This window comes from Schistocerca americana, chromosome X (genome assembly GCF_021461395.2).
Source record: "Schistocerca americana isolate TAMUIC-IGC-003095 chromosome X, iqSchAmer2.1, whole genome shotgun sequence".
Classification (NCBI taxonomy): Eukaryota; Metazoa; Arthropoda; class Insecta; order Orthoptera; family Acrididae; genus Schistocerca; species Schistocerca americana.
In genome coordinates this window covers 65,683,203-65,695,894 of record NC_060130.1, presented here as the reverse complement: position 1 = coordinate 65,695,894, position 12,692 = coordinate 65,683,203, and positions in this window count along the sequence as shown.

Below are 12,692 nucleotides of genomic sequence, written 5' to 3'. Positions count from 1 at the left end.
GACAAATAATGGCGTATCGCGTCTGGTGAAAGCGGCAGAGGAAAATCGTAGATGTGACTGTGGTTTAACGGGGAGCAACTGACAGGAGTAACTATGACTCTCTTAAGGTAGCCAAATGCCTCGTCAAGTGGCGTATCGCTTCAGGTGAACTGGCCAGAATAAGATTGAAAATGTGACTGTGGTAAAACGGGGAGCAACTGACAGGAGTAAGTATGACTCTCTTAAGGTAGCCAAATGCCTCGTCAACAGGCGAAATACATTGGTAAACTGGAGGAGCCCCTAGCAGGAGTACTTTGAAAGTCATGATGTCGACAAATAATGGCGTATCGCGTCTGGTGAAAGGGGCAGAGGAAAATGGTATATGTGACTGTGGTTTAACGGAGAGACACTGGCAGGAGTAACTATGACTCTCTTAAGGTAGCCAAACGCCTCGTCAATAGGCGAAATACATCGGCAAAGTCGAAAAGCTCCCGGCAGGAGTACTGTGAAAGTCTTTATGTCAATAGATATTAGCGTATCGCTTCAGGAGAATTGGCCAGAGTAAGCTTGTAGATGTGCCTGTTGTAAAATGGGGAGCAACAGCAAGGGGTAACTATGACTCTCTTAAGGTAACCAAATGCCTCGTCAACAGGCGAAATACATCGGCAAACTCGAGAGCTCCCGGCATTAGTACTGTGAAATTCTTTAGGTTGACCGATAATGGCGTATCGCTTCAGGTGAACTGGCCAGAATAAGATTGAAAATGTGACTGTGGTAAAACGGGGAGCAACTGACAGGAGTAACTATGACTCTCTTAAGGTAGCCAAATGGTTCGTCAACAGGCGAAATACATTGGTAAACTGGAGGAACCCCTAGCAGGAGTACTGTGAAAGTCATAATTTCGACAAATAATGGCGTATCGCGTCTGGTGAAAGCGGCAGAGGAAAATCGTAGATGTGACTGTGGTTGAACGGGGAGCAACTGAAAGGAGTAACTATGACTCTCTTAAGGTAGCCAAATGCCTCGTCAAGTGGCGTATCGCTTCAGGTGAACTGGCCAGAATAAGATTGAAAATGTGACTGTGGTAAAACGGGGAGCAACTGACAGGAGTAAGTATGACTCTCTTAAGGTAGCCAAATGCCTCGTCAACAGGCGAAATACATTGGTAAACTGGAGGAGCCCCTAGCAGGAGTACTTTGAAAGTCATGATGTCGACAAATAATGGCGTATCGCGTCTGGTGAAAGGGGCAGAGGAAAATGGTAGATGTGACTGTGGTTTAACGGAGAGACACTGGCAGGAGTAACTATGACTCTCTTAAGGTAGCCAAACGCCTCGTCAATAGGCGAAATACATCGGCAAAGTCGAAAAGCTCCTGGCAGGAGTACTGTGAAAGTCTTTATGTCAATAGATATTAGCGTATCGCTTCAGGAGAATTGGCCAGAGTAAGCTTGTAGATGTGCCTGTTGTAAAATGGGGAGCAACAGCAAGGGGTAACTATGACTCTCTTAAGGTAACCAAATGCCTCGTCAACAGGCGAAATACATCGGCAAACTCGAGAGCTCCCGGCATTAGTACTGTGAAATTCTTTAGGTTGACCGATAATGGCGTATCGCTTCAGGTGAACTGGCCAGAATAAGATTGAAAATGTGACTGTGGTAAAACGGGGAGCAACTGACAGGAGTAACTATGACTCTCTTAAGGTAGCCAAATGGTTCGTCAACAGGCGAAATACATTGGTAAACTGGAGGAACCCCTAGCAGGAGTACTGTGAAAGTCATAATTTCGACAAATAATGGCGTATCGCGTCTGGTGAAAGCGGCAGAGGAAAATCGTAGATGTGACTGTGGTTTAACGGGGAGCAACTGACAGGAGTAACTATGACTCTCTTAAGGTAGCCAAATGCCTCGTCAAGTGGCGTATCGCTTTAGGTGAACTGGCCAGAATAAGATTGAAAATGTGACTGTGGTAAAACGGGGAGCAACTGACAGGAGTAAGTATGACTCTCTTAAGGTAGCCAAATGCCTCGTCAACAGGCGAAATACATTGGTAAACTGGAGGAGCCCCTAACAGGAGTACTTTGAAAGTCATGATGTCGACAAATAATGGCGTATCGCGTCTGGTGAAAGGGGCAGAGGAAAATGGTAGATGTGACTGTGGTTTAACGGAGAGACACTGGCAGGAGTAACTATGACTCTCTTAAGGTAGGCAAACGCCTCGTCAATAGGCGAAATACATCGGCAAAGTCGAAAAGCTCCCGGCAGGAGTACTGTGAAAGTCTTTATGTCAGTAGATATTAGCGTATCGCTTCAGGAGAATTGGCCAGAGTAAGCTTGTAGATGTGCCTGTTGTAAAATGGGGAGCAACAGCAAGGGGTAACTATGACTCTCTTAAGGTAACCAAATGCCTCGTCAACAGGCGAAATACATCGGCAAACTCGAGAGCTCCCGGCATTAGTACTGTGAAATTCTTTAGGTTGACCGATAATGGCGTATCGCTTCAGGTGAACTGGCCAGAATAAGATTGAAAATGTGACTGTGGTAAAAAGGGGAGCAACTGACAGGAGTAACTATGACTCTCTTAAGGTAGCCAAATGGTTCGTCAACAGGCGAAATACATTGGTAAACTGGAGGAACCCCTAGCAGGAGTACTGTGAAAGTCATAATTTCGACAAATAATGGCGTATCGCGTCTGGTGAAAGCGGCAGAGGAAAATCGTAGATGTGACTGTGGTTTAACGGGGAGCAACTGACAGGAGTAACTATGACTCTCTTAAGGTAGCCAAATGCCTCGTCAAGTGGCGTATCGCTTCAGGTGAACTGGCCAGAATAAGATTGAAAATGTGACTGTGGTAAAACGGGGAGCAACTGACAGGAGTAAGTATGACTCTCTTAAGGTAGCCAAATGCCTCGTCAACAGGCGAAATACATTGGTAAACTGGAGGAGCCCCTAGCAGGAGTACTTTGAAAGTCATGATGTCGACAAATAATGGCGTATCGCGTCTGGTGAAAGGGGCAGAGGAAAATGGTATATGTGACTGTGGTTTAACGGAGAGACACTGGCAGGAGTAACTATGACTCTCTTAAGGTAGCCAAACGCCTCGTCAATAGGCGAAATACATCGGCAAAGTCGAAAAGCTCCCGGCAGGAGTACTGTGAAAGTCTTTATGTCAATAGATATTAGCGTATCGCTTCAGGAGAATTGGCCAGAGTAAGCTTGTAGATGTGCCTGTTGTAAAATGGGGAGCAACAGCAAGGGGTAACTATGACTCTCTTAAAGCAACCAAATGCCTCGTCAACAGGCGAAATACATCGGCAAACTCGAGAGCTCCCGGCATTAGTACTGTGAAATTCTTTAGGTTGACCGATAATGGCGTATCGCTTCAGGTGAACTGGCCAGAATAAGATTGAAAATGTGACTGTGGTAAAACGGGGAGCAACTGACAGGAGTAACTATGACTCTCTTAAGGTAGCCAAATGGTTCGTCAACAGGCGAAATACATTGGTAAACTGGAGGAACCCCTAGCAGGAGTACTGTGAAAGTCATAATTTCGACAAATAATGGCGTATCGCGTCTGGTGAAAGCGGCAGAGGAAAATCGTAGATGTGACTGTGGTTTAACGGGGAGCAACTGACAGGAGTAACTATGACTCTCTTAAGGTAGCCAAATGCCTCGTCAAGTGGCGTATCGCTTCAGGTGAACTGGCCAGAATAAGATTGAAAATGTGACTGTGGTAAAACGGGGAGCAACTGACAGGAGTAAGTATGACTCTCTTAAGGTAGCCAAATGCCTCGTCAACAGGCGAAATACATTGGTAAACTGGAGGAGCCCCTAACAGGAGTACTTTGAAAGTCATGATGTCGACAAATAATGGCGTATCGCGTCTGGTGAAAGGGGCAGAGGAAAATGGTAGATGTGACTGTGGTTTAACGGAGAGACACTGGCAGGAGTAACTATGACTCTCTTAAGGTAGGCAAACGCCTCGTCAATAGGCGAAATACATCGGCAAAGTCGAAAAGCTCCCGGCAGGAGTACTGTGAAAGTCTTTATGTCAGTAGATATTAGCGTATCGCTTCAGGAGCATTGGCCAGAGTAAGCTTGTAGATGTGCCTGTTGTAAAATGGGGAGCAACAGCAAGGGGTAACTATGACTCTCTTAAGGTAACCAAATGCCTCGTCAACAGGCGAAATACATCGGCAAACTCGAGAGCTCCCGGCATTAGTACTGTGAAATTCTTTAGGTTGACCGATAATGGCGTATCGCTTCAGGTGAACTGGCCAGAATAAGATTGAAAATGTGACTGTGGTAAAAAGGGGAGCAACTGACAGGAGTAACTATGACTCTCTTAAGGTAGCCAAATGGTTCGTCAACAGGCGAAATACATTGGTAAACTGGAGGAACCCCTAGCAGGAGTACTGTGAAAGTCATAATTTCGACAAATAATGGCGTATCGCGTCTGGTGAAAGCGGCAGAGGAAAATCGTAGATGTGACTGTGGTTTAACGGGGAGCAACTGACAGGAGTAACTATGACTCTCTTAAGGTAGCCAAATGCCTCGTCAAGTGGCGTATCGCTTCAGGTGAACTGGCCAGAATAAGATTGAAAATGTGACTGTGGTAAAACGGGGAGCAACTGACAGGAGTAAGTATGACTCTCTTAAGGTAGCCAAATGCCTCGTCAACAGGCGAAATACATTGGTAAACTGGAGGAGCCCCTAGCAGGAGTACTTTGAAAGTCATGATGTCGACAAATAATGGCGTATCGCGTCTGGTGAAAGGGGCAGAGGAAAATGGTATATGTGACTGTGGTTTAACGGAGAGACACTGGCAGGAGTAACTATGACTCTCTTAAGGTAGCCAAACGCCTCGTCAATAGGCGAAATACATCGGCAAAGTCGAAAAGCTCCCGGCAGGAGTACTGTGAAAGTCTTTATGTCAATAGATATTAGCGTATCGCTTCAGGAGAATTGGCCAGAGTAAGCTTGTAGATGTGCCTGTTGTAAAATGGGGAGCAACAGCAAGGGGTAACTATGACTCTCTTAAAGCAACCAAATGCCTCGTCAACAGGCGAAATACATCGGCAAACTCGAGAGCTCCCGGCATTAGTACTGTGAAATTCTTTAGGTTGACCGATAATGGCGTATCGCTTCAGGTGAACTGGCCAGAATAAGATTGAAAATGTGACTGTGGTAAAACGGGGAGCAACTGACAGGAGTAACTATGACTCTCTTAAGGTAGCCAAATGGTTCGTCAACAGGCGAAATACATTGGTAAACTGGAGGAACCCCTAGCAGGAGTACTGTGAAAGTCATAATTTCGACAAATAATGGCGTATCGCGTCTGGTGAAAGCGGCAGAGGAAAATCGTAGATGTGACTGTGGTTTAACGGGGAGCAACTGACAGGAGTAACTATGACTCTCTTAAGGTAGCCAAATGCCTCGTCAAGTGGCGTATCGCTTCAGGTGAACTGGCCAGAATAAGATTGAAAATGTGACTGTGGTAAAACGGGGAGCAACTGACAGGAGTAAGTATGACTCTCTTAAGGTAGCCAAATGCCTCGTCAACAGGCGAAATACATTGGTAAACTGGAGGAGCCCCTAACAGGAGTACTTTGAAAGTCATGATGTCGACAAATAATGGCGTATCGCGTCTGGTGAAAGGGGCAGAGGAAAATGGTAGATGTGACTGTGGTTTAACGGAGAGACACTGGCAGGAGTAACTATGACTCTCTTAAGGTAGGCAAACGCCTCGTCAATAGGCGAAATACATCGGCAAAGTCGAAAAGCTCCCGGCAGGAGTACTGTGAAAGTCTTTATGTCAGTAGATATTAGCGTATCGCTTCAGGAGAATTGGCCAGAGTAAGCTTGTAGATGTGCCTGTTGTAAAATGGGGAGCAACAGCAAGGGGTAACTATGACTCTCTTAAGGTAACCAAATGCCTCGTCAACAGGCGAAATACATCGGCAAACTCGAGAGCTCCCGGCATTAGTACTGTGAAATTCTTTAGGTTGACCGATAATGGCGTATCGCTTCAGGTGAACTGGCCAGAATAAGATTGAAAATGTGACTGTGGTAAAAAGGGGAGCAACTGACAGGAGTAACTATGACTCTCTTAAGGTAGCCAAATGGTTCGTCAACAGGCGAAATACATTGGTAAACTGGAGGAACCCCTAGCAGGAGTACTGTGAAAGTCATAATTTCGACAAATAATGGCGTATCGCGTCTGGTGAAAGCGGCAGAGGAAAATCGTAGATGTGACTGTGGTTTAACGGGGAGCAACTGACAGGAGTAACTATGACTCTCTTAAGGTAGCCAAATGCCTCGTCAAGTGGCGTATCGCTTCAGGTGAACTGGCCAGAATAAGATTGAAAATGTGACTGTGGTAAAACGGGGAGCAACTGACAGGAGTAAGTATGACTCTCTTAAGGTAGCCAAATGCCTCGTCAACAGGCGAAATACATTGGTAAACTGGAGGAGCCCCTAGCAGGAGTACTTTGAAAGTCATGATGTCGACAAATAATGGCGTATCGCGTCTGGTGAAAGGGGCAGAGGAAAATGGTATATGTGACTGTGGTTTAACGGAGAGACACTGGCAGGAGTAACTATGACTCTCTTAAGGTAGCCAAACGCCTCGTCAATAGGCGAAATACATCGGCAAAGTCGAAAAGCTCCCGGCAGGAGTACTGTGAAAGTCTTTATGTCAATAGATATTAGCGTATCGCTTCAGGAGAATTGGCCAGAGTAAGCTTGTAGATGTGCCTGTTGTAAAATGGGGAGCAACAGCAAGGGGTAACTATGACTCTCTTAAAGCAACCAAATGCCTCGTCAACAGGCGAAATACATCGGCAAACTCGAGAGCTCCCGGCATTAGTACTGTGAAATTCTTTAGGTTGACCGATAATGGCGTATCGCTTCAGGTGAACTGGCCAGAATAAGATTGAAAATGTGACTGTGGTAAAACGGGGAGCAACTGACAGGAGTAACTATGACTCTCTTAAGGTAGCCAAATGGTTCGTCAACAGGCGAAATACATTGGTAAACTGGAGGAACCCCTAGCAGGAGTACTGTGAAAGTCATAATTTCGACAAATAATGGCGTATCGCGTCTGGTGAAAGCGGCAGAGGAAAATCGTAGATGTGACTGTGGTTTAACGGGGAGCAACTGACAGGAGTAACTATGACTCTCTTAAGGTAGCCAAATGCCTCGTCAAGTGGCGTATCGCTTCAGGTGAACTGGCCAGAATAAGATTGAAAATGTGACTGTGGTAAAACGGGGAGCAGCTGACAGGAGTAAGTGTGACTCTCTTAAGGTAGCCAAATGCCTCGTCAACAGGCGAAATACATTGGTAAACTGGAGGAGCCCCTAGCAGGAGTACTTTGAAAGTCATGATGTCGACAAATAATGGCGTATCGCGTCTGGTGAAAGGGGCAGAGGAAAATGGTATATGTGACTGTGGTTTAACGGAGAGACACTGGCAGGAGTAACTATGGCTCTCTTAAGGTAGCCAAACGCCTCGTCAATAGGCGAAATACATCGGCAAAGTCGAAAAGCTCCCGGCAGGAGTACTGTGAAAGTCTTTATGTCAATAGATATTAGCGTATCGCTTCAGGAGAATTGGCCAGAGTAAGCTTGTAGATGTGCCTGTTGTAAAATGGGGAGCAACAGCAAGGGGTAACTATGACTCTCTTAAGGTAACCAAATGCCTCGTCAACAGGCGAAATACATCGGCAAACTCGAGAGCTCCCGGCTTTAGTACTGTGAAATTCTTTAGGTTGACCGATAATGGCGTATCGCTTCAGGTGAACTGGCCAGAATAAGATTGAAAATGTGACTGTGGTAAAACGGGGAGCAACTGACAGGAGTAAGTATGACTCTCTTAAGGTAGCCAAATGGTTCGTCAACAGGCGAAATACATTGGTAAACTGGAGGAACCCCTAGCAGGAGTACTGTGAAAGTCATAATTTCGACAAATAATGGCGTATCGCGTCTGGTGAAAGCGGCAGAGGAAAATCGTAGATGTGACTGTGGTTTAACGGGGAGCAACTGACAGGAGTAACTATGACTCTCTTAAGGTAGCCAAATGCCTCGTCAAGTGGCGTATCGCTTCAGGTGAACTGGCCAGAATAAGATTGAAAATGTGACTGTGGTAAAACGGGGAGCAACTGACAGGAGTAAGTATGACTCTCTTAAGGTAGCCAAATGCCTCGTCAACAGGCGAAATACATTGGTAAACTGGAGGAGCCCCTAGCAGGAGTACTTTGAAAGTCATGATGTCGACAAATAATGGCGTATCGCGTCTGGTGAAAGGGGCAGAGGAAAATGGTATATGTGACTGTGGTTTAACGGAGAGACACTGGCAGGAGTAACTATGACTCTCTTAAGGTAGCCAAACGCCTCGTCAATAGGCGAAATACATCGGCAAAGTCGAAAAGCTCCCGGCAGGAGTACTGTGAAAGTCTTTATGTCAATAGATATTAGCGTATCGCTTCAGGAGAATTGGCCAGAGTAAGCTTGTAGATGTGCCTGTTGTAAAATGGGGAGCAACAGCAAGGGGTAACTATGACTCTCTTAAGGCAACCAAATGCCTCGTCAACAGGCGAAATACATCGGCAAACTCGAGAGCTCCCGGCATTAGTACTGTGAAATTCTTTAGGTTGACCGATAATGGCGTATCGCTTCAGGTGAACTGGCCAGAATAAGATTGAAAATGTGACTGTGGTAAAACGGGGAGCAACTGACAGGAGTAACTATGACTCTCTTAAGGTAGCCAAATGGTTCGTCAACAGGCGAAATACATTGGTAAACTGGAGGAACCCCTAGCAGGAGTACTGTGAAAGTCATAATTTCGACAAATAATGGCGTATCGCGTCTGGTGAAAGCGGCAGAGGAAAATCGTAGATGTGACTGTGGTTTAACGGGGAGCAACTGACAGGAGTAACTATGACTCTCTTAAGGTAGCCAAATGCCTCGTCAAGTGGCGTATCGCTTCAGGTGAACTGGCCAGAATAAGATTGAAAATGTGACTGTGGTAAAACGGGGAGCAACTGACAGGAGTAAGTGTGACTCTCTTAAGGTAGCCAAATGCCTCGTCAACAGGCGAAATACATTGGTAAACTGGAGGAGCCCCTAGCAGGAGTACTTTGAAAGTCATGATGTCGACAAATAATGGCGTATCGCGTCTGGTGAAAGGGGCAGAGGAAAATGGTATATGTGACTGTGGTTTAACGGAGAGACACTGGCAGGAGTAACTATGGCTCTCTTAAGGTAGCCAAACGCCTCGTCAATAGGCGAAATACATCGGCAAAGTCGAAAAGCTCCCGGCAGGAGTACTGTGAAAGTCTTTATGTCAATAGATATTAGCGTATCGCTTCAGGAGAATTGGCCAGAGTAAGCTTGTAGATGTGCCTGTTGTAAAATGGGGAGCAACAGCAAGGGGTAACTATGACTCTCTTAAGGTAACCAAATGCCTCGTCAACAGGCGAAATACATCGGCAAACTCGAGAGCTCCCGGCATTAGTACTGTGAAATTCTTTAGGTTGACCGATAATGGCGTATCGCTTCAGGTGAACTGGCCAGAATAAGATTGAAAATGTGACTGTGGTAAAACGGGGAGCAACTGACAGGAGTAAGTATGACTCTCTTAAGGTAGCCAAATGGTTCGTCAACAGGCGAAATACATTGGTAAACTGGAGGAACCCCTAGCAGGAGTACTGTGAAAGTCATAATTTCGACAAATAATGGCGTATCGCGTCTGGTGAAAGCGGCAGAGGAAAATCATAGATGTGACTGTGGTTTAACGGGGAGCAACTGACAGGAGTAACTATGACTCTCTTAAGGTAGCCAAATGCCTCGTCAAGTGGCGTATCGCTTCAGGTGAACTGGCCAGAATAAGATTGAAAATGTGACTGTGGTAAAACGGGGAGCAACTGACAGGAGTAAGTATGACTCTCTTAAGGTAGCCAAATGCCTCGTCAACAGGCGAAATACATTGGTAAACTGGAGGAGCCCCTAGCAGGAGTACTTTGAAAGTCATGATGTCGACAAATAATGGCGTATCGCGTCTGGTGAAAGGGGCAGAGGAAAATGGTATATGTGACTGTGGTTTAACGAAGAGACACTGGCAGGAGTAACTATGACTCTCTTAAGGTAACCAAACGCCTCGTCAATAGGCGAAATACATCGGCAAAGTCGAAAAGCTCCCGGCAGGAGTACTGTGAAAGTCTTTATGTCAATAGATATTAGCGTATCGCTTCAGGAGAATTGGCCAGAGTAAGCTTGTAGATGTGCCTGTTGTAAAATGGGGAGCAACAGCAAGGGGTAACTATGACTCTCTTAAGGTAACCAAATGCCTCGTCAACAGGCGAAATACATCGGCAAACTCGAGAGCTCCCGGCAGGAGTACTGTGAAATTCTTTAGGTTGACCGATAATGGCGTATCGCTTCAGGTGAACTGGCCAGAATAAGATTGAAAATGTGACTGTGGTAAAACGTGGAGCAACTGACAGGAGTAACTATGACTCTCTTAAGGTAGCCAAATGGTTCGTCAACAGGCGAAATACATTGGTAAACTGGAGGAACCCCTAGCAGGAGTACTGTGAAAGTCATAATTTCGACAAATAATGGCGTATCGCGTCTGGTGAAAGCGGCAGAGGAAAATCGTAGATGTGACTGTGGTTTAACGGGGAGCAACTGACAGGAGTAACTATGACTCTCTTAAGGTAGCCAAATGCCTCGTCAAGTGGCGTATCGCTTCAGGTGAACTGGCCAGAATAAGATTGAAAATGTGACTGTGGTAAAACGGGGAGCAACTGACAGGAGTAAGTATGACTCTCTTAAGGTAGCCAAATGCCTCGTCAACAGGCGAAATACATTGGTAAACTGGAGGAGCCCCTAGCAGGAGTACTTTGAAAGTCATGATGTCGACAAATAATGGCGTATCGCGTCTGGTGAAAGGGGCAGAGGAAAATGGTATATGTGACTGTGGTTTAACGGAGAGACACTGGCAGGAGTAACTATGGCTCTCTTAAGGTAGCCAAACGCCTCGTCAATAGGCGAAATACATCGGCAAAGTCGAAAAGCTCCCGGCAGGAGTACTGTGAAAGTCTTTATGTCAATAGATATTAGCGTATCGCTTCAGGAGAATTGGCCAGAGTAAGCTTGTAGATGTGCCTGTTGTAAAATGGGGAGCAACAGCAAGGGGTAACTATGACTCTCTTAAGGTAACCAAATGCCTCGTCAACAGGCGAAATACATCGGCAAACTCGAGAGCTCCCGGCTTTAGTACTGTGAAATTCTTTAGGTTGACCGATAATGGCGTATCGCTTCAGGTGAACTGGCCAGAATAAGATTGAAAATGTGACTGTGGTAAAACGGGGAGCAACTGACAGGAGTAAGTATGACTCTCTTAAGGTAGCCAAATGGTTCGTCAACAGGCGAAATACATTGGTAAACTGGAGGAACCCCTAGCAGGAGTACTGTGAAAGTCATAATTTCGACAAATAATGGCGTATCGCGTCTGGTGAAAGCGGCAGAGGAAAATCGTAGATGTGACTGTGGTTTAACGGGGAGCAACTGACAGGAGTAACTATGACTCTCTTAAGGTAGCCAAATGCCTCGTCAAGTGGCGTATCGCTTCAGGTGAACTGGCCAGAATAAGATTGAAAATGTGACTGTGGTAAAACGGGGAGCAACTGACAGGAGTAAGTATGACTCTCTTAAGGTAGCCAAATGCCTCGTCAACAGGCGAAATACATTGGTAAACTGGAGGAGCCCCTAGCAGGAGTACTTTGAAAGTCATGATGTCGACAAATAATGGCGTATCGCGTCTGGTGAAAGGGGCAGAGGAAAATGGTATATGTGACTGTGGTTTAACGGAGAGACACTGGCAGGAGTAACTATGACTCTCTTAAGGTAGCCAAACGCCTCGTCAATAGGCGAAATACATCGGCAAAGTCGAAAAGCTCCCGGCAGGAGTACTGTGAAAGTCTTTATGTCAATAGATATTAGCGTATCGCTTCAGGAGAATTGGCCAGAGTAAGCTTGTAGATGTGCCTGTTGTAAAATGGGGAGCAACAGCAAGGGGTAACTATGACTCTCTTAAGGCAACCAAATGCCTCGTCAACAGGCGAAATACATCGGCAAACTCGAGAGCTCCCGGCATTAGTACTGTGAAATTCTTTAGGTTGACCGATAATGGCGTATCGCTTCAGGTGAACTGGCCAGAATAAGATTGAAAATGTGACTGTGGTAAAACGGGGAGCAACTGACAGGAGTAACTATGACTCTCTTAAGGTAGCCAAATGGTTCGTCAACAGGCGAAATACATTGGTAAACTGGAGGAACCCCTAGCAGGAGTACTGTGAAAGTCATAATTTCGACAAATAATGGCGTATCGCGTCTGGTGAAAGCGGCAGAGGAAAATCGTAGATGTGACTGTGGTTTAACGGGGAGCAACTGACAGGAGTAACTATGACTCTCTTAAGGTAGCCAAATGCCTCGTCAAGTGGCGTATCGCTTCAGGTGAACTGGCCAGAATAAGATTGAAAATGTGACTGTGGTAAAACGGGGAGCAACTGACAGGAGTAAGTGTGACTCTCTTAAGGTAGCCAAATGCCTCGTCAACAGGCGAAATACATTGGTAAACTGGAGGAGCCCCTAGCAGGAGTACTTTGAAAGTCATGATGTCGACAAATAATGGCGTATCGCGTCTGGTGAAAGGG